Source organism: Erpetoichthys calabaricus, chromosome 18 (assembly GCF_900747795.2).
Source record: "Erpetoichthys calabaricus chromosome 18, fErpCal1.3, whole genome shotgun sequence".
Classification (NCBI taxonomy): domain Eukaryota; kingdom Metazoa; phylum Chordata; class Cladistia; order Polypteriformes; family Polypteridae; genus Erpetoichthys; species Erpetoichthys calabaricus.
Genome location: NC_041411.2, coordinates 75,983,265 through 76,005,543, shown reverse-complemented (window position 1 = coordinate 76,005,543; position 22,279 = coordinate 75,983,265). Strand labels below are relative to the sequence as shown.

The window sequence follows — 22,279 nt, the reverse complement described above, 5'->3', positions numbered from 1 at the left end:
TTTAAATGTAAATTGCTCAGTTTATATATAGTTCAGTTTGTTCGCCCACTATATGTGGTTCAAAAATAGAAATTTTACTTCTTCATCTTTAAATGTGACTTTGAAGTTTTAGGAGGTGTGACCATAAATCAAGGGGTGTGGGGAGTAAGAAAGGTGGGGAACCTTTGATTTAATAGAAATGTGTGTATTATACATTTTAGTGGGCGGTCTGGAACAGGTTCTATGTTTTTACACATCATCTAATTTCAAGCTATCTTTAACATGGCTTGGGGTGTTGTAGTGGTCATTGCAGCTGCCTGTTGAAGCCAGTGTCCTGGGTTCAAATCATATTCCCAGTTGTTGCCTGTGTGAAGTTTGCATGTTGTCTTGGAAATCCCATGACCAATCTAAATTGGTCCTGTTTGAGCAAGTGCAGGCTGGGCCTGTGATGGACTAGAACCCCATTCTGAGCTGGTTCCTGCCTTGAGTCGAGTGAGTGCTGATTCTAAATTGGATTAAGCACATTTGAGGGTGTTACATTTAACATCACACTGGCAAAAAGTGAAATCTGAGATTGTTGTTATAGAATATTTTCTATTATGAATATAAACACATTTTCTTGGCTAATATTTGGCTTGATAACAAACCTGAGTATGCCATCCAGGGAATGAATTTCAGCTATGTTATGAACCTATAGTGTCTTCCTGCATCATTAAAATGTAAGTTGATTTCATAGGAAAGCACGCAGTAGTTCTTTCTCAGAATACTGTTGTCAACACCTCTGTACTAGTTAACATGTATAAATCGTCAGTCTCCACGAACTACCACAATACACATCTTCCCTGGCCTTGCATTAGGCCCATGAGTATACCACTTTACCATAGATGGGTAGGCACTCTGATGGACTGGCCCCCTGCTCAGGGTTGGATCCTGCCTTACACCTGATGCTTCTAGAATAAGGATAAATCCCCATGACTCTACATTCAATTAAGAAAGCTTGAGAATGTTATGTTATGACCTTGCACTATAATAATAATGGACTGACAAATACTTGTCAGTTGGTCTTTGATGTATGTAACACCTTCCTAATACAGTGCCGTCACAAAGCATTTTAAAACTCCATATGAGTACAGTACAAAATAATGCAAGAAAAAAGAAATGACAAAATATTCAAATAAAAGATACTAGCTGTGCTACCCGAGTAAGACAGGTTAAAATCTAAGTAATAAACACAGATCTCAGCGTTAATGTCTGCAGTGCACCATCTGTTTTGTAATGCATGTAGCAATAAAATGCAGTGCATTTGTCATTCCAACAGATGGCACATCACAAACATGTGTAGTAATAAAATGCATTACTACAAATGTTTGTAATGCACTATCTGTTGGAATGATAAATGCAATGCATATGTTATATGTCATATGGTATGGGATTCATAAAGGCAGTGTTAAAGTTTGTGAATGACAGAGACGGATGCACAGACAAACACACAGACACTTCTCACTTTATTAAAGTAGATAAATTGCAGTGAATGTTGATGTTTTTTATGTATTCATCAATTTTATTCAGCTGCTGATAAGTACAATGCATATAATGCAGCAAAAATAAGTACGGAACGCATGTGTTTTGGACCTCACAAACGGAAGAGAAGCTCGCCTGTCTGATGTCTTGTATTTTACGCAGTGCAACAGAATGGAAAAAATAAAAATAAAAAAGGAGCTGTACCTGAGATGACTTCCAATGGGCAGCAGCTCCTTCAGGTGGCACGTTATTAGCTTGGGCTGTCAGAAAAAGGGATGAGCTGGAAAGGCAGAATGCAGTTACTAAATTTGACTTGCCCAACAATTTACAGCCATGTAAACTGACATGGTCTGACGACAAGATCAGCATCCTCAGTCAGTAAGTCTGACATACCCTGAGTAGAAGTTGTCATGATTTGGTATGATTTTACGTCCTCAAATGCTGCCTTTGTTTATTTCTGTCATTAGGTCTGTGACTCCCAAGGTTGGGACTCCTGTGTAATTGATGCAGTGGGATAAGAGGGTGGCTCTAACTGAAAATGGGCGGCACGGTAGCACAGTGGTAGCGCTGCTGCCTCGCAGTAAGGAGACGTGGGTTCACTTCCCGGTCCTCCCTGTGTGGAGTTTGCATGTTCTCCCCGTGTCTGTGTGGGTTTCCTCCCACAGTCCAAAGACATGCAGGTTAGGTGCACTGGCGATTCTAAATTGTCCCTAGTGTGTGCTTGGTATGTGTGTGCCCTGCGATTGGCTGGCGCCCTGCCCAGAGTTTGCTCCTGCCTTGCGTCCTGTGTTGGCTTGGCTTGGCTCCAGCAGACCCCCGTGACCCTGTGTTAGGATATAGTGGGTTGGAGAATGACTGACTGACTGACTATAAGTGAAAATCCTTATCCGGTCTGCAGATACCAAATCTCTGACGTGTTCAAAGTTAATCATTGTGCTCTTTTTGTTTTGACCCTCTTGTTCTTTTGACTGCACTTATTGTCTCTCATATGGGGCTTCAGTTTTGGTTTGCTTTGTACCTTTTTGTTTTGTTTTGTTCTTTACGTGCATCTCCAGGTTTTTGCTCTAAAAGATTATCTGCCAGTTCACCTAATGTGACATTGGCTTAAGGAAACTGAGAAAAGACAGATGCATTCCCTGGTACTGTGTACAACTGACACTAAAGCACTGGAAACAGGGAGTGCCTCTTTAGGGATCTTCTGATGGCACTACAGTGCAGTTTCATTGTATTCAGTAGTTTGGGACATTGACAAACAGCCAAATATACATAGCATGGATTGTTGCTGCAGAGGCGGCGAAGGGGCTGTGGGTGGAATTGTTTGAAGTTCAAACTGAGTTCAGAAAATATATTCAAGATTTGTATCGTTACATTATTGTAACAATTATTATTGTTTATTCAGCCTACTCCTTACACGGTAAAGCTGTTTACACTTAACAGCTTAACCCTGGATAGGTTAAGTGATTTGTTCAGGGTCATACCATTAATCAATGGCAAGAATTAAACCAGTAAAATGAAGGATTAAAGTCAAGTGCCCAAAGTGGTACACCATAGAAATGAATTGATTTAAAGTTGCTTGTGTTTAATTATTAATATTCTATGCATCAGCAGTAATTGTAAAAAGATAGCTTTTTGGGTAATGGTAAGAAAGTACAGAATTAGTATTTATGATTTTAAACAAAAAAGGCCATTTCATGTGTGCTGTTTTTTATTGTAGCGTCCAGTGAGCTGCACTAGGGTGACAGCAAGCAGGCAGGTGCTATGTACTAAGGCAAAGACCGAACTAGACAACGGCCTAGAATATAGATATAAAGCCATAGTGATTGGAGTGTTACATGTCCTGCCACTGTGAAAAGGCACAACACTGCCATGGGGGTCATAAAACACCAAAGAGTTTACTTTTTCATCTCCCAGCTACTTGTGGAGGATCTTTTACAGGAGTATTTACCCTCTGAAATGAAGAAATGGCTAAATGACCAGACAGTAGGATGAGAGAGGTTGATAGTTGGTGGCAAGAAAGTCTAGTTGAGTATATTTGGACTCCAGCTGCATATTATGAAGCACAGACCACACCGATGAGCTTTTTTTAAATAAAATGTATACCTTAGTGGATGAGAGACCCCCAAAGAAGCTCTGGAAAGTAGACACCAGAAGGTGATCTTGGGAGCCGTCTCAGCAATTGCCTCAGAAGCAACCCTGGTGTGGATTTAAGTGGCTGCACACAATCAAGTGCTGAAGGAGTGAGTAGCTGGTAAGTAAGTAGGGACAAGTGCTCTAAATTCAGGAAGAGAGCAGGCGAAAAGAGAGGGAAAGAAAAATGGGAGCTGAATAAAAGAGTTCTGCTTTGTGATGGATACGTAGGTGAGGCACCCCACCAAAAGACCCCGTAAGGCCCAGAGAGGCAGAAGGCCATTTTCCTTTTGTTCGATTGAATTCAATGTCGTGCTCCCTTTGCTCGTCTCACCTTGTGGTTATTTTCTGATTTGTATTGTTGTATTATTGACATCATTTGAGCCCTGCAGATGCTATTAGAGCAGCCCACTTTGTTCACAGTCCTTTGAAAGCTACATAAGGGCTAATTACACAATACCATTCACACTGTATAAAATGCTTTCTCTCTGTTCCTTTCAACATTTGCCTGTCATGATTAAATGTTTTGTGTCATTGCTGGAGTTTGCTCTTGCTAGAATTTACAGTGTACTGAGCAATGCCACTAAAGTGATTTATAAAACAACAATAAACATTATACTGCCTGCAATTTATCAGTGAATCCAGCAGAAATAGTACAAGTTGCATTGGAAATTATTCCAAAAACTAAAAGCAAAGAACATCTTATTCCCCGTTGGTTGGTGTTTCAAGCAGGTTCCAGTAATCATACATGCGCCACACCCTGCCCGTCTGTGGGCACCTCAAGGGAAGCGTTAGCCCCCTGAATATGTGTAGTGGCTTATTGTTGGCATCCAAGAATGTTCCATGTAATGGCTTACCAGGGGCTTCATATTTCAAATCTTTGCATGGACTCAAGTGTGAAAATCTGCACACACCAAAAAAACAAACAGGAAAATGCATGCAACAAAAAAGATTTATAAAATCTGGCGTACTCAAATTATTTATAATTCACAATCACCTTGTAAACGTGCGTACTGTACGTGTAATGCGACTAGAACGTCACCCTGAAACATCCATATATATATGGAGCATCCTAATCAGCTTCTTATATATGCAATCATGAAGCTGCAGAACTGCATTGGTTAGTAGAGCAGCCTGATGCATCGAGACCCCGGCACCTGCACTCAAGACTATCTGACTGGACTCTGCAACTGAGAGCACAAGATCATGCGTGGCATTATAGCACCTCACCTCTGCACTCTGGGGAGTCAGGGAAAGGTGTAAGGCACCAGCACCTAAGCAGGTAGCCGCTGTACACCTGCCACTTGTAACAACTTGATTGTTGTTACGATGAATGGGGCAGGCCATACGAAACACTGAGGGTTTGTGCAAAATTTACTGTGTCGCTGTGTTCTTGATGAACTCATTTTAAAGTAAGAGTCATGGTCCACTGGATTAACTCCTTCCATCATTTTAAACACTTCAGTCAGGTCTCCTCTTCATCTCCTTAAACTGTAAAGGCTCAGCTCTTGTAATCTTCCCTCATAACTCATCCCCTGTTACCCTGAATCAGCCGAGTTGCTCTTCTCTGGACCTTTCCTAGTGCTGCTATGTCCTTTTTGTAGCCTGGAGACTAAAACTGCACACAGGACTCCAGATGAGGCCTCACCAGTGTGTTTTAAAGCTTGAGCAGAACCTCCTGTGACTTGTACTCCCCACACGTCAAGGCGCTATATAACCTGACATTCTGTTAACCTTCTTAGTGGGTTCTGAACACAGACTGGAAGTCGATAGCTTAGAGTCCACTACGACTCCTAAGTCCTTTTCATAAGGGGTACTCTCGATTTTCAGACCTCCCATTGTGTGTTCAAACCTCACATTTTTTCTTCCTACGTGTAATACTTCACATTGACTCACATTAAATTAAATTGATTGTTTAGGGGCTCTTGTGGAATGACAATTACCATTACCCTTCTGCTGTATGTTTGTAATGATGTTTTATTTGTATGAGCTTCACCATCAAAATAAAAACAAAAATGCTTCACTGTGATATTTGCTTGAATAAACTTCAGTTTAGATACAAAGTTACATAAGAGGCACCTGGTTAGGCAAAATAAACTGGGGGAGAGTAAAAATGTTAGGTATGTACATAGATCACCACATTTTTATCATGTTTAAAAGTTTGAACAGTGCCATATCTAAGTAAAGAAAGCCAGCAAAAGTAGGAGTTTGAAGGTGTGCCAGTAGCAGAGAGAGGTTGTCATCTCCCTGTCCATGGCCAGGCTTTCACTCTGTCTGTTCTTTTCCTCAGGTTGAGCTTTATGGTGGAAATGAGCATGGAAGACGTTTGCCAGCAAGCACAATTGAAAGGTGCTGATGATGTTACTTAAAGGTGGAATTGATGAAGCATGTCGGATAAAAATATGGAAAAAGGTCAGTAAGCCAATCAGTTAGTAATAAAAACCTAGGAATCAGGCAAAAATGTTGTAAAATAAAATGCAAGCAGTAAATTGAAACACAGATTCAGCAAAAATATGAACATAAAAGCAAAGCAAATGCAAATCTGGGGGATACAAAAATGTGATAAGCAATAAAAAGGACCTGAAGTGATAATTGACATTACCTGGAAAAGGTGACTATCAAGGATGGCAATAGGTGGGATTGAGGTCAAAGCATGACACATGTAAGCAGTCACCACAGTCATTAATGAGTGTTCCTTTATATTCCACATGGACGTACTGTATACTGTACACTGGGCACATAGAACTCTAAGGAGAAATAACATTCCAAACCTACTTAATCCAATACATGTTTATGCAGGGGCCATTGACTCTCCAGGCAGCATTAAGCACAAAGTTGGAATTAAAGGATAGGTTTGGTATCTTTGGAGCTGAACCGGTTTCTTCACAAACATGACATATATGCATTTGCTATATGAACGTATCTTCTAAAGTAAATAGTTTACTATACATTAAAAATATATATATATCTTGTCCTCACTGGCCCTTAAACGGCCTCCCAAGTGCATGCACGTGACACTGTTCTAAAGTATAGTTGGACTGATCATTAAATTCTGTAGGCATTTCCCAAAAAACCTGCCAAGCTATATTCCGGAGTCTGTGCCCTGCCTCCTCTCCGCTATTGTTTATGCACTGAGATTTTGAAACGGCATTGCTCAGTAGAGTGCTAAAATATTTATTTAGGAGAACAAAAGAAGCAGATGAAACACTGAACTCTGTAAAGACTGCATTTGGAAGTCATTTTTCATTTTGCAGCTGCAATGAATAAACCGCTGGTAGTGTGTGGAGAAGGTGAATCAGCAAGTTGGACTGTGCGTCGCGAGTTTGATTTAGCTGAAGGGGTGTAACTCAAATCCAGCTCTTGATACATTTTTAATAGCACCACTTTCAGGCTGGTTACCCTGCAGGAAAGAAAAGAAAAAAAAACCTCAAATGTTCTTGCAAGCAAAAGAACAAAGGAAGCAGTGAGATGAAGAATGACATCTGAGCTGTGTGAGAAAAAAAAAATACAACAAACCAGCAAGCTCTGGGCCGGTCTGCTTCAGACCTCAAGGGCAGTAGTACCTGGAGGCTGTCGAGGACCTAATGGAGCAAAACGTCTTGATTAATTAGAACCATTTAAAACTTGATCAGCGTTACTGGAAATGCTACTCATGTGTCATTTAAATAAAAACTCGATTAATTAAGGAAAGGCTAAGTTGAAAACTAGAGAGCACTTCTATCACATCATCTCTATGCTGATGATGTTCAAATCTTCCCTGGATTTTCTTCTTTCAGCCCAGATCTCCACCTGCCTCTGTGCCACCTCATTGTGCACGAGCAAACTTAAAAACTTAACCTCACCGTGTCCAGTGTTTTGTACTTGCCTTCTGCTTCTCCTTCCACTGATGTTTCTTAAAGCATGTTCCTGGTTACTCTGTTGCCATAAAACACTCTCTTTTTCAGTGAACACATTCAAATCAGTGGATGAATCCTACCCAAAAGAGCAAGCAGAAAGTCCAAAAACAAATGACCAAGGCTCAATACAGGTCACAAAAACCATAGTGTAGTAGAGGGGGTACAAATTCGAAAACCAATAAACACACTTTTAAATAAAGCCAAAGTGTTAATTTTAAATAGCAGTTGAGTATATGTGAATTTCCCCTTGGGATTAATAAAGTATCTATCTATCGAATAGTAGAGCCAGCATTTGTCAGCCATTTGTTTTCTAAAGTGTTTTATTTTTGTTTTTGGTAGTTTGTAGGTTTTGGTTGAATCTAGTCAATAACACTTACAAAGTGCACAACGTGATACGGATTTGTTACACGCTGCCCACTTTCTGTTCACCTTGCCTAAATTAGTAACCGTCAACAAAAAAAAAAAAAAAAAGTCAAAATGGTGGTGCAAAAGGTTGTTGCTTATCTTCAGTCTTGTTAAAAAACATACAGTTAGGTCCATAAATATTTGGTCAGAGACAACTTTTTTCTAATTTTGGTTCTGTATATTACCATAATGAATTTTAAATGAAACAACTCAGATGCAGTTGAAGTGCAGACTTTCAGCTTTAATTCAGTGGGGTGAACTAAACGATTGCAGAAAAATGTGAGGCAACTAACGCATTTTTTAACACAATCCCATCATTTCAGGGGCTCAAAAGTAATTGGACAAATTAAATAACTGGAAATAAAATGTTCATTTCTAATACTTGGTTGAAAACCCTTTGCTGGCAATGACAGTCTGAAGTCTTGAACTCCTGGACAAATGCTTTAGTTGCATTGCATCTCTTCAGGAAAAAAAACTCCCAAAAAAACCTTGTAGGAAAAAAATGGAAGAAATCTAGGGAAGGGCAATTCAGAGAAAGACCCCCTTCCAGGTAGGTTGGGTGTGCAATGGGTGTCAAAAATGGGGTTAATACCAGACACTAAATAGAACACAAGTAATCCTCATCACAGAGCTTGAAGACCAATCTATCATGGCCACCTCAGAATTACAACAAACCTCATTCATGGTTTAGGTTGTCTGCTCTTCAGTAGGATGTTTGAACTTTTTTGTCCAATCAGCCTTCAAGCAAATTCAGTCTTGTCTGATTTTAAAATTAGTCTAGTCTTCAGATAAACCGTAGCACTAAACAACTTATTAGGGCGAAGGGAAAAGAAACACACAGACATGAGGGTTTCATTTTTCATGAGCAATAAAGCAAAAATAAATAAATAAATGTGGATGGACTATCTTACATATGCTAAAGTGTGTTTACCAGTTTTAATGTAAGAAAACAGTCAAACGTTTCAGTACTACTGGTAACGAGAATGTATATTTTTCATGAAAAGTTACAGCCTGCCTATAAGAGGAAGGGACATTTTAAGTAACTGTCTATGACCAGCCATGCAGTCATTTTTTGACAGTGGCCTGATGTTGACTCACAAATCAGCTGTGACCTAAAACCACGTTCCGCCCTCGGGTGTAGAGTAGAAACTCATTGCCATGCCTTCATTATCTGTACTGTTAGAACTATTGCAGTTGCGGGCAGGACTGTGGAGAAAAGGTTATCAGATCCAAGTCTGGGTTTGATTCTCACATTGATTAGTCTCATGGGATCAGACATGATTCTGAAATGACAACACGTTAAAAGTGTAGTGTAGTGAATAGCAGCTTCCTTCTATAACACCTGCTCCCAATTTCTCCAGTCCGTGCATTTTAAACTGCTGCTGGGGTTTTAGGGAAAGAGTGAAAGACACTGAACAAAAGACTTGACGCCGAGAGAAAATAAAAAGCTACAATTGCTGTTAGCCATTCAAGAACTTAGTAGCGAAGTTAACTGAAGCTTAATCATTCATTTGTACATTGTAATGAGTGCTGTGACAGTGGAGACAGACACACACGCTTGTGGACAACTGCAGTTACTGGGCCCCACATGTTTGAGAAGTGCCTCCATCTGCTACAGTGTCTTTCTGTCATTTTAACTATTACATCACTGTGACCCAACCACAGCAAATCAAGTTTAGGTAAGCATTGTGCTCTAACGATATCCACCATGTTAAAACGCTGTGGCTATTTAATCTTGGCAGGTTTGGACTTCCAATTAGACAGTAATGTAAAATTTCTTTAGTTATTCATTAAAAGTGCAGTCAGACAGTGGATGTTGCACAGCCTCATCTGTTCTGCTGGTGTTGTTAGGTAAATTTGTTCATTCGGGTGATTTGAGTAAAAAAATCTGCATCTCCTATGGCTCTTTGTTATCAGCTTTCTCAACGGCAGTCCATTGGATGCAGAGTGATACACCATTTACTTCATAGTGTTCAAGTGTTACACCATTGCACTTCATATTTTCACAAACATACGGTAGCTGTCAGTCCTTTCAAGCTTACATCAACTCCTACACTATTGTTGTAACTCCAAACAACATAGAGAGCACAAACCACACCTGCGACAGCATATCGTTCACATTTACCGCTCATCCATTGAGGCTGTCAAGTCCCAATATATGAGCTGATGCTACAGAAAGTTTTTACCTCTTGGATCAGGTTATGTTTATTTTTAAAACGTGTAATGTGCTGTCTGCACATGTGACACACATTTTATCTCTAGTAGGGTTTTTTAGGAGATTTTCTGACTATAGACAGTTCATCATAAACAGAAGCTTGCTCTATGTTGGACCAGATTAACGAGAGCACCTCTGAGGTTTGAAGTTTAAAATCACCGCCCCTGCTTTGAGCACCACCTTCATGAGGCGTTGGATTGGTTCAGAAATGTGACACTGCATGACCGCTCTAATCATTCCCACCCAGTTTTAAGCAAAATTACAGTAACTCACGGTTATCTCCAGATATCTGTATTATAAATGTGGCTTCAGCGAGACAACACACTGGTCATTCTCTGTGGGGAGTATGCACCTTCTCCATTCATCTATGCAGGGTTTCCTAAATCGCACCAAAGATATGCATGTTTAGTTGATTAATAATTCGAAATTGTCCCAGTGTGTGTGTTTGTGTATGATGGCCTCTGTGATTCTTGCCTTGCGCTGACGCTGCTGTGATAGGCTCTGACCTACACCCCTGACCTTGGGGTGAAATACTCTTGAATTAACAATGTTCTATTACGTTGCAGTTCTTTCCTCCAAAACTATCCTCACAGCTGACCCAACCATATTACCTTCTGGAGATACTGGTCTACTGTACACATGTCAGTGTGGCCCCATCTCCATGTTTAATCTTAACAATTGCCAAGCTATTGCTTTCACACATTCAGTGACTATTCAGGTTTTTGACATTCTCTCACTACTAGTCTCACCTCACTTTGCCTTGTTTCTAGTCTTTTTCTCCTTGCCTATTATACTGACTCTCAATATGTGTCATTACAACTCACTACTTAACTCATTTTGAAATTTAATATGGTTTCATTTACAAATAGTACAATCAAATTGTTATTTACTCTTGTTCTTTCAAGAGCAAGCAAAAAAATACAAAACAGCTTTGGCATGGTGTAAAGCAACAAGTAAAAGAGAACACAGTCAGCACAAACGCACATATCTTTGTAGATCATTCTGGTACAGTAAAACAGCAGACCACACATTATAGAACTCAGGGTACCACCTTGGTGTGATGACACTTTTGGGCCTTCTCCATTGGGGTCTGGGTGAACCCATGGCAGCTTAATGCAAAGATCCCCAGATCAGAAATATCTGTTGATGCTTTATAAATGCAAACCGTCCTGATTGTATTACTGTATATACTCGCAGATAAGTTGGGACTTGATTTTACAGTGTAATTTCTGGTATTTTATAATGGCGGTCATATAAGTTGAATGCGGAAAACTCGCGCTATTAGTCCAAGAGATTATGATATGCTAACTCCCACATGAGAGAGTAACCACAGAGCACACGACCATTTTGTTCTATGTGGGTGCGGCAATGCTCTGTATCAGCGTGTGCTCCTATCCCCCTCTGTTGTGCCTACGTGACCACGTGGTAATACCCAAACTATTCCGAAGCAACGTTTGCACTGATTTGTGTTTATTGTATCTCACATCCTCATACACCTTTATCGTAAGAGCAAAACTTGCCTACGATGGAGCATTCAGAATTCAATGCATCTGAGAAACTGGTGTGAGATTGGAGGAGGCAAGAAGTGTCGCATTTTTGAACAGGCGTATAAGTCGGGATCTGATTTTGTGATTGATTTTTCCGGTTTTAAGGCCCAACTTAAGCGTGAGTATATACGGTAGTTGCCAGGTTGTAGGATTTGTAAAGGATGTGCATGATTTTATCCAAGAAACTGCTAAACAAAAGCACCAACTTCTCTGTTTATCTTTGCTGACTGAATAAATTGTAAATCTAGTGGCTGAATTGCTGTTGTGGGAACACTTGGACACACAAACACTGCTGACCACTCTGACTGAAGACACCAAATTGTCCCCAAGTGGGTGTTTGTGAATATACAGTTGAGTCACATCCTGGCCAGGACTGGTTTCTGTCTTACACATGATGCTGCCAAATCAGCTTCAGCCTCTGTGGTCCTGAAGTGGGTGTCATAATGATCAGGTGCACTGAGGAAAGTTAACACTATTTTCCTTGCCTCTCCTCATCCATTCTGCCTCATGACCAGTAGTGGACCACAATATTGAAATTTACAGAAATTAATTTTCCTGTTTTGTAAGGTTGTTAGCTAGAGCCAAGTACAACAATGTATGGTGTCAGATGTGGGCATTAGAGGGAAGATCAAGGTTAGAGTTTAGCGATCCTTCTCGGTGCTGTCCATATTTATTAATCCATACATCAAACATTTCTATATTTGTTAAGACTTGATTATGAATGATTACAGTCAAAATCAGACATGGTAAACAGGTAGAAAATAGCCAGTGCCTTGCAAAGAATACTAACTGTTTGATGAAGAAAGAAAGCACATGTAGCTGATTTTTTTGATTTGGTATTTAGAATTTAAAATAGAAGCCATTGATTGTTGGCTCAATAATTCTAACTCAATTCTTGTTAGAACTGAGATCTGCCAATTGGAAAAGTTATAAAACGGACTACTTCTAACATGTCTCAGTCCATCTGCTTACGATGGGCATCTTCAAGTCGCTAAATACAATATGAGCCTTTTGTTGTACTGCAAGATGAACCCTCGGTCCCAATTCCTGGCATATCAGAGGATGTTTGGAGAAAGGATTCACACCACATGAAAGCAGAAATAAAAGAACATCAAGCAATAACGCGGGGGGGATTTCCAAGTTGAGATGCTGTGTTTATTTTGTAGTCTTGGGGACCAGTCACATTTTCTGGGAGGTTGTTAACTGTTGCAGACTAATACCGCCAACTCGCTGCTTTCCATGGAAACCGATAAAGGATGACAGTCACTCTAAAACTTGAGTCAAGAGGAGGAAGATGACAGACTTGTCGATGCAGCCAAAGAAACAAACCTGAAGGAAGTGCAAGGGCGTATGACAGCCAGGAGCTGAATCAGCCCTTGTACACCACACCTCAGTGTCCGCAGAGTCACAGGGTCCTTCATTTGGGAGACGTATGCCTGCCTAGATCGAGGGTCTCAAACTTTGTTCCTGGTGGGTAGCAAAAAGGCTTGAGGTTTTTGCTGCTACCATCTCTATAATTAGAAGCCGGCTCTTGTTTTTGATAATACAGTACACGTTACTTGATTTATATGTCTTCACAGCGCACACATTTTGACACGTCAGACATTTTCTAATATTTTTCCTGAGAACATCATCCAATCCATCAGCATAGTGCTTCCTGATAACTGCCAGCTGTTTAAGAGAAAAAGTAGGCAGTTTAGGTTTTGAAATCTTAAAACAGGAGCCCATTTAAATCGAGGCAATGATGGATATTTCCATTAGAGGCAAATTAATAAACTGGTTGGGTTGAAAACCTAGCAGCCACTTCAGCCCTCCAGGAAGTGAGTTTGAGACCCCTGGTCCAGATGTAGCATTAAGGTTGAGCCTGTCATTGCGTTTGACACACAGCCCTGTGTGCATGATGCACTCTCGATTACAACTTTACACGTCTCAGCACCAAACAGGCGCTGCACTCGAGTTCCTAAAAATAACACCTCACTCTCTTCATAAAAAATGAATTCACTTATAGGAAAGCGAAGATGTAAGCAACGTCGTGACAAGCAAGAAGCCAACGGCAACGGCCACGTCGGTAAAGAATGTTGGAAAACCCCTGCAGGTTGTTAGGTTCAGCAGACCAAAAAAAAACTCCAGATGGCTACAGTGGTAGTTGAGATTTGAGTAATAAAGTCACTTGAAAAGCTTGTGGGTGGCTGAGTGGTGAAGGATGCGCTTGCAGGGTTTCGCAACCTCAAGATTAGATTGGAGGATTTAGGGTCATGAGCTATATCCTGAATAAATTACCAAGTGTGAATGAGGAGTGGACTGGTGGGTTTGAATTTTTTTTTAAGCATCCTTGCTCATGGCTGAGGAGGAAGACACTGACATGATGGATGTCAATGCTTTAAGGTTAAGGATTAAAAGGAAAAGTCTGAAATAGAAGCAGCCTTAGAGAAGAGCGTCTAGAAAAACCTGGGCCTGTAAGGAGTATCCATAAAGAGACAAGGTGGGTGGCAGACACAGACAGCGTTAGTGGGGTGGCTCATTAGGCCTGCTTGGAGTGTATCATGTACATCTATCGATGTTCGATCTCAGGGAATCAGGGGGCCAACGCCTGTCCCACCCACACTGGGTGCTAAACAGGTGACGACATACTCAAAACTCAATCATGTAGATTAACCTGGGAGGAAAAGTCAAAGTGCCTGGGCCTGTGAGGCATTGCTGTTCCCACCCACAGTGTAGGTCAATGCAGTACTGTTTGACTTATGAAGTTCCATATCATGGCACTCTTATTTTAAATATAAAATAAATACATACATGTGATCATCAAGTACAGAAATAGCTGCAAACACCAGGACCATGCCAGTTCATTATCGAACGAATGGGGGTATAGAGGCCCAGTTGTCCCAGTTCCAACTTAAGTCCTACCTTTCTCTTTTTGTCACCTTCATCGTGCTGATCACCGTTCCTCTCCACTAGGAAAGTTGTTGCCACTTTCCTCCATTCAGTTGCTAGCTTTAGTGGGGATGAGACCACCTGAAGAGTTTCTAAATGTTCAAGGTACACATACAAAAAATACTAACAACGACCAATTTAAGGATATGGAGCACAGCTACTTTAAAACACTTCAGTGCCAAGTATGAATCTTGGCCTTGACATTATCTGTGTGGCATTTGCATAGATAGATGGATAGATATAGGAAAGAAACTATAAGATAGATAGATAGAGATAGGAAAGACACTATAAGATAGATAGATAGAGATAGAACATTTCCATTCTTACATTGATTGATCTTCAAACTTTAACAAATAAAAAAAAAAAACAGTGATGACAGTGACAAGGCCAGGGTTCAAACTGCACAGACGCATGGCAGCATTGCTAACTGCACCACTGTGCTCCCAGTTCTGTTATAGTGCAATTGACAAATAACAGCACAGTTCCATATTTGTGTAGAAAAGGAATTCTAGATCTAAACAAAATTAAAGGAATGCTGAAAATGTTTGCTAATGGGAACTACACAGTGGCTCGTGCTACAGTCTCCTGCTTTCCTGTCAGCTAAATGGACAACTCCAAGTTGGCTCAGGGTGAGGATAAGTAGATTCGTGAGTGGGCCCCTCAGACGGACTGGTGCCCTGTTGACGGCTAATTCCCATCTCGCAGCTGATGTTGCCAGGATTTACTCCAGCCTCACTCAAGGCACTGAATTGCGTTATGTTTGTTTGATAATGTTTTATTCGACCAGGTGTGCTACTCAGCGAAGACAGGTTTATCTTTGCAGTGCACCATGTAATGCATGACTCTGTATGGGATTTGTAAAAGTAGTGACAGAGACTTGTCAAGCGGACGGACACAGACAGACGCTTATCCTTTTCCTACGGTAGATGCCATTCAGTTTGACGTTTGTAAAAGCAGTTTTAATGTGTGTGATGCACCTTGTGTTGAAATGACAAAGACTCACAGATAAACACATTTAGCCTTGTATTAGGGTGGAGATATATATTTACTGTATATAAAATAAAAGTGAAAGTGTGCCCTGTCCATGGTTGTTCCCGCCTTGTGCCAGATGTGGCCCTAAACTGAATTTAGTGATCTTGAAAGTGGATGACCAGATGATTTCATTACTTTCCCTTTTACAGAAACTGATGCCATTGCTTCCTCCTATCTATTCTAATAGTTTTGGCCGTTTGTTATTCAGAACGATTCTCTTTGGTTCAAGTAGCACATACAGTCCCTAACTGTTGGCTGCTGTCTCCAAGCTCTTTTTTGTTTTGTAAGTGAGTGGTCCCATTTTCACTTTATTTATGATCATTGTCATTGCATACAGATTTGCATACTCCCATTTTCTATAGGGATGACTATAGAAGCAGCATTGCCTCATTAGTGAGTGAAGCATGTTTGCCAGTAAACTACAGTCATTGCGCCTATACAGAGTGCCCAGGTGCATTTGAGGGTCTGTGTAGTGATGCAACTCACTGGTAAATTTCTGAAAGTATTTATTTTCAACTCTTCCATCTTCATGTCTCTTTGTCACAATCAGTTGACTGTGGAGGTGGAGGATACCAGCCTGGCACTGACAAATCTTATTTACAAGTGTCAGTCCAAACGGGGACACTGAGATTGTTTCACCACAAACGTCTGTGAGGGGCTCCCTGCAGTTACGAATGAATTGTCTTCGGCACACAACTTCAGGGTTGCTAGAATAATAATAGAAAAAAAAAAAAAAAAACAGATGACACAGATTTTACAAGTTGAATTTTTAGAAAGTGTTTCACTTGTTTCAGTTGCGCTACATCATTTAGTGAATTCAAACTTCTCACACTTTGAATCAAGCCAGGCTCAGGGAGTAAGCGTAATTCAGGAACTGTAGTTTTTTTTTTCAGTATCATTCAGCATGCCCACCCCTATGGGTACAAGTCTTTCATGCCCATGTGAACGCAGGTGTAAGGATGAACACCTAATGTGGAATTGCCTTCAAAGAGTGGGGTTGGGGGGGGGGGGGGTTTGGGGGTCAGAAGGTTTGACTGTTTGTGCTGGCCAGTCAGGCCATTGATCATCCGTTTCAAATGTGTGACCGAGGGCTTGAGAAGCTGTTTGACACATCTGCCGAATTCATCTTTGAGCCTGTGGCAGAAATCAGTCAAAATGTCATCTGCGTGCCTGGCACAAGTGGCAGCCCTGGAGCGGTTAGGGCTTTGCAGTATATAGCATCACATTTATTTATTTATTTACTGACTGACTGACATCAAATGGAAAGGAAGGCAACGGCACCATTCCAGACCTCTGCATGCAAACGGACGAGAATAGCTGATAGGACAGGGGCTGGACCACGAAATGAGGAAGCATGGCAGTCACTCATGAAAATAGTCCATGGAGAGATGATTTTATGTTACCATTTGTAAGCAGCTGTTTTACAAACCAGGAAGTGTAATTGAGGGTAAATTCAGCCATAATTGGTAAGAAGTCATAAGTGTTGAGGAAGTCTTGTAAAGAATCCGCCCAAAAGTGGAGAAAGTCTGTGACAGAAGTGGGCTCAAGCAGCTTTCCACTACGTCTCAGAGTTGTCTTTACCTGTAAATCTGATGGCTACTTGACCTTCTCCCAGTGTCAGCTTGAGGGCGAATTCAGCTGTTCGCAGCAGAAGTCATTCTTCACTAACCTTACTGAGTGATAAACTTGTGACAAGACGGGCGAACCAGCAACACATCACCTCTATTTCCAAATCAAAGAGTGTTGAAGCTGTGATCAAACCAACATTCTTAAAAACGGACAGATAGACGGACGTGAATAACGAGAATGCTGAAAGAAAATGGCCCTGACAAGCAGGACGGACAGGGAGTCTGAAAACACGGTTCAGAAATGGCAGCCATAAGCACAAGAACATTTACAGTGTCTGCACTTCACACAGACACAGGAGTGAATTTCAGGGGACAAGAAACAAGAGCATCACCAGAGAAGATCCTCAGCACCTGCTGATGTCTATGAATCGTAGACTTCGAAGACAAAGTCCTAAATATGACGACTGCTTTAATATACCCTCCAATGCTGTGTCAACCCTACAAAGAGGGCCCATGTAGAAAAAGTGTTTTGTGCGACTGAAAAGGGTGCAGATCCCCTCAAAGGAAAGCCTTCAGTATGCACTTTAATCACAAGTCTCAATTGTTGGATTCATAATTTTAAACTGTGACGCAGAGGGGTAAATCAAGGCAAAATGGGTCCCAAACATTATAGAGGGCACGGTGTGTGGAAAACGGGCACAGGCCCAAGGAGATTCTGGAGATTCGATATTCACTTTTGAATTGCTCCATGTTGTTAACTATAGCCGTATGCCCCTATGAGCAGAGAGTGTCACGTAAAGACACCGCCGCAGGCTGTGCCAGTTGTCACCTCGTACAGCCTTGCCAGTACACTTTCATTATTATACTTGAGGCCTGAGTCAGTGGAAGATCTGACTGTGCCTACCAGAGCACGTCAGAAAGTTTTACAAAGTGAGCCACCATACTGCCCCAGATTGTAAAACCACAAAGGTTAGCACTGCTCTATCTCAGCATCCAGAGTTGGTGGTTCAAAGCTCGTCTGTGTGTAGTTTCAATGTGTTTAACTGGGACCGGTCGAAGTCTTTTACAATGCGATTTGTGCAGTGTACAGTGAAACTCGTACTTGTGTGATGTTTTACATTGATTCATTGTGTCTGCAAGAAATACCAGATTTAAGTTTGAGCCTTTACTATTCCCCATAGTAATAATAATGGCCACATAGGTAAGCACAACGCAACGTACCCAAGAACCCCAGAAGAAGACGGGCCACTTCTTTCACTCAGTCGATTACACAGTTTATCATGCAGCCATATTTCCAGCGGGCAGAAACCTTTCTTAAATGTCACAGTTCTGCTGTTAATAGTTCTTTAGTGCCCTGCGTGATAGAAGACCAGAAAAAATGTCCACACCGACAGACTGACTGGTGTCCTTTAGGATTCCTTTTGCCTTTCCCAAATTGGTCCTGCAGAGTGACAGTACATGTGTGCCATTGATGATCTTCACCACCCCTCTGCAAGGGCTCACAGTCCCCTGGGCTGTTAAGTTAACCTGGGTTGCTGGAGACATTTGGGCCTACCTCAGGTGTCTGCAAAAAATAAAGTCACTGATGGGCCTGCTGTGGGGGGTCTGGTCCACCTCTGATCATTGGTGATGGTAACCTCCAGGAAGTTAAAACTGTTGACTCTTTCCATAGCCTCATCCTCAATGCAAGTGTTCCTTCCTGAAATCAGTGAACATCTCTCAGCTGTTGTGAGAGGGGTTCTTGTCCTGAACCGAGACACCCCGAGACCCACGTCAAGGAGCTTAGTGAGGAGTCTGGATGAAAATTGCAGTGATAAAGAAGGTCGCACCATCATCTACAATTAACAGCATGAGAGCTCCTTTTATCCAGATGTTCCAAGGTGCCGAGTCATCAGGGGCTACTGTGTCTTTGATGGACCTCTCGTGTTTATATGGTTGGTCCTAATTACCACAGTATGGACTGTGGGCATAGGATCACCTTCATCATGGACTGATACCCCATCCAGGGCTGGTCCTCAGAGATGCTGGGACACCCCCGACCATTTTGTGGAAAACAGGGGGCTTGGTTAATGAATGGCCTGACAACTTAAGACACTAAATTTGGAAGTAAAGACGAGTGCGAGAATGACAGGACCTTGGAGTGTTTCCATCTGTGGTATACATGAGTGTCAGTAACAGAACACATCCGACTGGCATACTGTCGAGTTCTGTGTTCTAGGTTCCATAAAAATAACTTACCATTTTAGACATCAGCAAGCCCAAGATATCAAGTGACACACAACACATACCTTACAGATCACTTGATGCAAGACCACATCAGCTTCTGTATGTCAGCCAGGCCAGGAATCAGGCATCAGTCTGGATGTCAAGGACTATGACAGGACTACCGCCCTAATTAAAACCCCCATTCATACGGCAATCTTACCAGCCAATAATTATTGGTATTTATGTGGAAAAAGTGGCCAGAGTTTTCACTTCACCGAGATCTTCCCGCAGAAATTACCCATTAAAGTGAAATGTCAACAGTTTCCGATGTGGAATAGGCAATACTGACAAGTTAACCAAATTGTTTATTGTTACGGAAACTTAAATGTACGACAGTTGTGAGAACGCAGACACAGAGAATACTTGACTGAACTAGTAAACTGACAACAGGTAGGTGGGTGGAGTGTGTGTGTGTGTGTGTGGGTCCTCACTTGTACCTAAGTGCTGTCAGAACAGGCTCCGGGCGCTCAAGTTCCTAAATTAGATGACATGGGCTTTAAGAACACATGTGTAAGAAACAGTAAAGATGATCTGCATCGTTTGATACTCCGAATGCCACAGCCACATCCAGTAAATTGTCTTAAGTGTGTGCCCAGTGATGAAGTAAGGACACTTCCGCACTACAGCCCTGAATCTCATCATCCACACATTCAAAACGTTATAGGCTTGGCCTCTGAGAAGCAGCAGTGCAAGAGGCCCAGAAATAGAACTGACACCATGCAAGAAACAATTCCAAATCCACAGCAACGGGAATGGTCATTAGAATTGGATAAACAATGATGAATTAGCACCCCCACCCATTCAACAAAAGACACAGAAGGTGTGCATTCCCCCATTTGGTAATGGCGCATGGCATGCCTGCAAAGAATGGCCACAAAGTGGGTGAAATGATCTCCGGCATAGCCTCACATGGTCAAACTAGCCCCAAAGAAAGGTGGCGGCTGCCAGTCCATGATTGTCCAGAGAGGGTTTGGCTACTAAGGCATCAATAGCACATATAAAGTGGGCTCTCGCTACTTGAGAAGTGACCACATCTCTGTACATAATGGAGGGCACCGCTGGAAGCATGGTGGAGTGCATGAAATGTGTATGGTGAGCCTGAGGTTTCGTCAGTTACTCTCAAGACCCCCTTAGAGGCCAACACAGACCACGCCGGTTATAATGTTCCTGGAGAACGAATGCTGGCTGCACCACACACATTTTTAGCACTGCGATCTCTTCTTTTAATTGGGGGGGAAGAATCAGGCATTTGGCAGAGAGCAACATAAATGTAGCTTATAATCCACCACCCAAAGTTCACCATCACTCATATCACAGTAGGATATGTGAAATGTCATTAGCAAAGCAGTCGTGAGAACAAGGAGGTCGTCCACCATAGAAGGAAACCAATAATATCCCTCAGGCCCCTACTCCATTGCAACTGTGCCTTCCAACAAGTAAACGGTTTGTTTTATATTTCAATAAAAAAAAAAAAAAAAAAAAAGGTGGATTATGGGTATTTACTTTTTGCACTTCAACCGCCATGAATTCTATCCTGTCGTATTTCTGCATATTGCAGAGTGTTTGTCTATTAATGAACCCCAGAGCCTCTTTTTATGTTGCGGCGCAGCCTGTCATGGCTCGTGCCCTTCCCACATATAGAGGACAGGGTCTTTACTAGGGTGGTGGGAGTTTATGCAGTACACTTGTTCGAGGAGTGGCCGTTTGCTGCTCGTTGATTGCGAGTACTTATCTTAGTGGGGGACTGGTGGGCAGCAAGACTAGCAAACAGATGAAGGTAAATCCTTAAGGTTTCTAATTATATGCATCTGCAGGAGTTTTTAATTCACATATTTTGCATTCTTTATAACTAAGTCCTTCCATTAACAGATACGACTCTCTGGCTTTTTACTACCCCCAGGTTTCAGGTAACTGGAGCATAGAATCAGAAAGAAGTTGTACAATTAGGTAAGCCAATTTGTATTTTCTATTACTTAAAATAAAGTTGTGTATTTTTACCACATTCGTATTTGTAGGTCTGTCCTGTGCAGGCACCTGTGATGTCTGAATGAAAGCAGATACCCCAACCTGCCATAAGACCCACTGCATCAAATCCTCTAAAATAAAGCCTAAAAAACTGTTAAGAGCAACTTAACATTTATTTTAGTCAGAATGTCCAATGGGGCTGGGTGGTCTTTTGGCCTGGAACCCCTGCAGATTTTGATTTTCCAGCTGAAGGTTTTCTTATTTGTTTTTCTGTCCACACTGACCTTATTATCCTTTAGAGACTTGGAGTTCTTAATTCTGTATTTATCTTACATAAGTGTACATTTATGTTATACTCTGTATTCCTCATTATCTACATTTAATTTGTGTTTATTTGCTTGTAACTACTTCTCGGACATGTTGTAAAGCACTTTGAGTGCATTCCGTCTCTGAAAATGTGCTCCAGTAATAAATGTTGCTGTAGTGATGGCACCAGACACTTAGTGACATGGCACAGGTTATGCGGACCCTTAACTCAGAAGTTCACTGCACCCTGAGGCTCTTAACTGTTAGTGATAGGTGGGCCCAAATGTTAATCTCACTTTTATCCCCCCAAATTTATAAATTGAACATTAAAGGACAGGTTTGAAATGTCACAGCTTTGTATGAACAGTGGTACAAATCAAACTCTTGCCAGTTTCCTGCTCGATTTCTAACCCTAAACTGTACCTCCAATGCTAGGGGGGCTTCAAAGGACTAATCAATTTATTACATTAAACTTCTTCAAACACTGAGGAACAAGCCTGTCATAAAGGAAAAATACTGTGC

The 22,279-nt window shown here is 41.5% G+C and overlaps 2 long non-coding RNA genes across 3 annotated transcripts in view; both read left to right on the top strand.

Moving 5' to 3' along the window:
• The window catches only part of LOC127526220 (uncharacterized), a 388,781-nt gene that overhangs the window by 56,650 nt on the left and 309,852 nt on the right, over positions 1-22,279 (top strand). The window lies entirely within an intron of this gene.
• Positions 3,400-21,538, top strand: LOC127526217 (uncharacterized). Of its 2 annotated transcripts, XR_007933856.1 has the most exons (4): positions 3,400-3,737; positions 5,918-6,039; positions 14,018-14,172; positions 21,387-21,538. It is a non-coding gene; the product is annotated as an uncharacterized LOC127526217 (long non-coding RNA). The 2 variants fall into 2 exon arrangements; XR_007933855.1 differs by lacking the exon at positions 3,400-3,737 and having other exon boundaries at positions 5,666-6,039.